Source organism: Bison bison, unplaced genomic scaffold (assembly GCF_000754665.1).
Source record: "Bison bison bison isolate TAMUID 2011002044 unplaced genomic scaffold, Bison_UMD1.0 scf7180017864271, whole genome shotgun sequence".
Classification (NCBI taxonomy): domain Eukaryota; kingdom Metazoa; phylum Chordata; class Mammalia; order Artiodactyla; family Bovidae; genus Bison; species Bison bison.
In genome coordinates this window covers 2,103,141-2,106,752 of record NW_011494843.1, presented here as the reverse complement: position 1 = coordinate 2,106,752, position 3,612 = coordinate 2,103,141, and the positions used below count along the sequence as shown (strand labels likewise).

The following is a 3,612-nucleotide window of genomic DNA, read 5'->3' as shown; positions in this document are numbered from 1 at the left end:
TTCTCCAATGCATGAAAGTGAAAAATGAAAGTGAAGTTGCTCAGTTGTGTCCAACTCTTAGCGACCCCATGGACTGCAGCCTACCAGGCTCCTCCATCCATGGGATTTTCCAGGCAAGAGTACTGGAGTGGGGTGCCATTGCCTTCTCCATTATAAGATATTATGCTAACAGGATTTCTGTTTCTTTTGTTTCTTATCACATTTGAGGAATATAAGGGGGGATAAAAGGACAGGACTAGAAGCTAGAGGGCTACAGAAAATTCCATTATGCAACGTAAGTTACTGTCATGGTGATGGCAACTTAAGACTCTGCAGAGTCTTCAAAAAGTGGTTTCAAATGCCCAAGTGCATAGCAGTCACCCAGTAGCAGATTTTGATTCAGCGGTGAACCTGAACAGTTTGCATTTCTAATAAGCAACCAGGTAGACCACACATCCACACTTTAATTAGGCTCTCTAGATAAATCTTTTCATTTCTCATCCCTGCCTTATAGTCTACTACAAACAGAATTGGGTAAAGGAAAGAACAAAATGATTTTGGTATCAGCTATAACTGGATTTGAAATCTGGTTTCCTTAATTCCTTAGAAGACATTGGACAAGGATTACTTTTTAGGTATAAGTAATCTACATCTCATTATCATTTGTAATATGGAGCTAATATCTCTTACAAGATTACTATAAGAATTAAATATTTCTGTTTTTCAAACCATTTTTACATGGGGTCTAGACTACTCCCTCTATTTTCCTTGCCCATTATAAATTCTTTAAGATGGCATGTAAGGATTGTCACAATTCAGCCCCAAGTTCTATTTCAAACTCCATCTATTTATTGATGGAATTCCAGCTGAGATATTTCAAATCCTCAAAGATGATGCTGTTAAAATTCTGCACTCAATATGCCAGAGAATTTGGAAAACTCAGTGGTGGCCACAGGACTGGAAAAGGTCAGTGTTCATTCCAGTCTCAAAGAAAGGCAATACCAAAGAATGTTCAAACCACCTCACAATTGCACCCATTTCACATGATAACAACATTCTCCAAGTGAGGCTTCAATAGTATGTGAACTGAGAACTTCCAGATGTTCAAGTTGAATTTAGAAAAGGCAGAGGAACCAGAGATCAAGTTGCCAACATCTATTGGATCATAGAAAAAGCAAGAAAGTTCCAGAAAAACATCTACTTCTGCTTTATTGACTACATCAAAGCCTTTGACTGTGTGGATCACAACAAACTGTGGAAAATTCTTCAAGAGATGGGGATACCAGATCACCTTACCTGCCTCCTGAGAAATCTGTATGCAGGTCAAGAAGCAACACTTAGAACCTAACATAGAACAACGGACTGGTTCCAAATTGGGAAACAAGTATGTCAAGGCTGTATATTGTCACTCTGCTTATTTAACTTATATGCAGAGCATATCATGTGAAATGCTGGGCTGGATGAAGCACAAGCTGGAATCAAGATTGCTGGGAGAAATATCAATAACCTCAGATATGCAGATGACACCACCCTTATGGCAGAAAGCGAAGAGGAACTAAAGAGCTTCTTCATGAAAGTGAAAGAGGATAGTGAAAAGCTGACTTAAAAGTCAACATTCAAAAACCTAAGATAATGGCATCCAGTCCCATCATTTCATGGAAAATAGATGGGGAAACAATGGAAACAGTGACAGACATTTTTTTCTTGGGCTCCAGAATCACTGCAGATAGTGACTGCAGCCATGAAATTAAAGACACTTGCTCCTTGGAAGAAAGGCTATAACCAACCTAGACAGCATACTAAAAAGCAGAGACATTACTTTACTTACAAAGTCTGTCTAGTCAAAGCTATGGTTTTTCCAGTAGTCATGTATGGATGTGAGAGTTGGACCATAAAGAAAGTTGAGCACCAAAGAATTGATGTTTTTGAACTGTGGTGTTGGAGAAGACTCTTGAGAGTCCCTTGGATTGCAAAGAGATCCAACCAGTCAATCCTAAAGGGAATCAGTCCTGAATAATCATTGGAATGACTGATGCTGAAGCTGAAGCTCCAATTCTTTGGCCACCTGATATGAGCTCAGTTCAGTTCAGTCCCTCAGTCATGTCTAACTCTTTGTGACCCCATGGACTGCAGCACACAAATCTTTACTGTCCATCTCCAACTCCCAGAGGCATCCTGTCATCTCATCCTCTGTCATTCCCTTCCCCTCCTGGCTTCAGTCTTTCCCAGCATCAGGGTCTTTTCCAATGAGTCAGTTCTTCACATCAGGTGGTCAAAGTATTGGAGTTCAGCTTCAGCATTTTGAATTTACTGATTGGAGCAGTAGATTTATCATCATTAGGTATATAGCCTGTTCTCAAAATAATACATCACTCAGCTGGGCTCATCAAATGTTTATTTACTCTTCAAAGACTTTCTTCAAAGTATCCCTTACCTTATCCATTCATCTTATACTATTACATTATAAACTTTGTTCATTACCAACCAGACTCCCTTATTAAAAGACATGCCCTACAGCTGAGTACATGCTTCTGATACGTCAAATAAAAGGGAGAGGCTTAAAAAAATAAAATACATTACTTAAACTACACCTTAAAACCTTACAGATGCTGCTTTGACTCCCCCTTTACAAAATATTTTGAATTCTGTCAAAGTCTTAAGTGGCCCCTGTTCCTGCAGTAAACAATAAACTTGTCTTTGTTTGATCAAACAGGTTATTTTGCTGGTCTCTTCAGAGACAGGTGAAAGTCAATAATCTCTTCCATGAAAACTACCATCCAGACAAATGTAATTACATTTGACCCTTGAACAAGGCGGACGTTAGAGGAGTCCACCTTCTCTGCAGTCAAAAATCAGTAAGTAAGTTACAGTCGGCCCTCTGTACGTATCCAGTTCCTCCCTACCCATGGATCCATATCCTCAGATTCAATTAACTGTGGATTTTGTAGTATTGTAGTATTTACTATGGAAAAGAAATCAGCATCTATATGAACCCGCACAGTTCAGGCCTGTGTTGTTCAAGGGTCAGCTGTATTACTTGTTATTACTTAAGGGTATTGTGCTTTCTCATAGTCTGTATTTTTACATATCAGTTTCTTTTTTCTAGAATACCATCTTCCTGTCTTTTATTTAACTTTCAAGACTTAGACTAAATGTTGCTTCCTCTGAAATCCTTATTGAAACTCTAGCAACATAAATCACTTAGGCATCTGTGTTCTAATAGCATTCAGAAAGCCTTTTCTATAGGATCCTATTGTTTTCTGATTGTTTGGTTACACATTTTTCTTTCCCAAAGACACTGTGCTCCTTGATTGTAGAGAGTGAGCCTCATCTACTTTTTCCTGTGCCTTGAAGAATGAAAGAAGCTTACTAGTTGATCAATAAATATTTGTTGAATGTGGAATGAGCAGCATTTATCTTAGCTATATAGAGAAAGAAGAGGGCAAAGAAATGTTTGTCAGAAGAAACTTGGGCTTATTTTCATAAAGATATCTTTTCATCCTTGATTATATTTTCCTTTTTGTTCTAGGTAACCCTGGGAAGTTAAAAACAAAACAAAACTCTGAAGTAATAGCTCTCTGAGCCAACAAAAGATTGTTGATGCTTCATGCCTCTCTCAAAAAGGTAATTTCT

The 3,612-nt window shown here is 38.3% G+C and overlaps 1 long non-coding RNA gene across 1 annotated transcript in view; it reads left to right on the top strand.

The window, feature by feature from the left end:
- The window catches only part of LOC104995036, a 27,397-nt gene that overhangs the window by 20,536 nt on the left and 3,249 nt on the right, over positions 1-3,612 (top strand). Inside the window, exons 2-3 of the long non-coding RNA XR_826022.1 lie at positions 2,693-2,838; positions 3,509-3,603. This is a non-coding gene — a long non-coding RNA (uncharacterized LOC104995036). The remainder of the gene's footprint in view (positions 1-2,692; positions 2,839-3,508; positions 3,604-3,612) is intronic.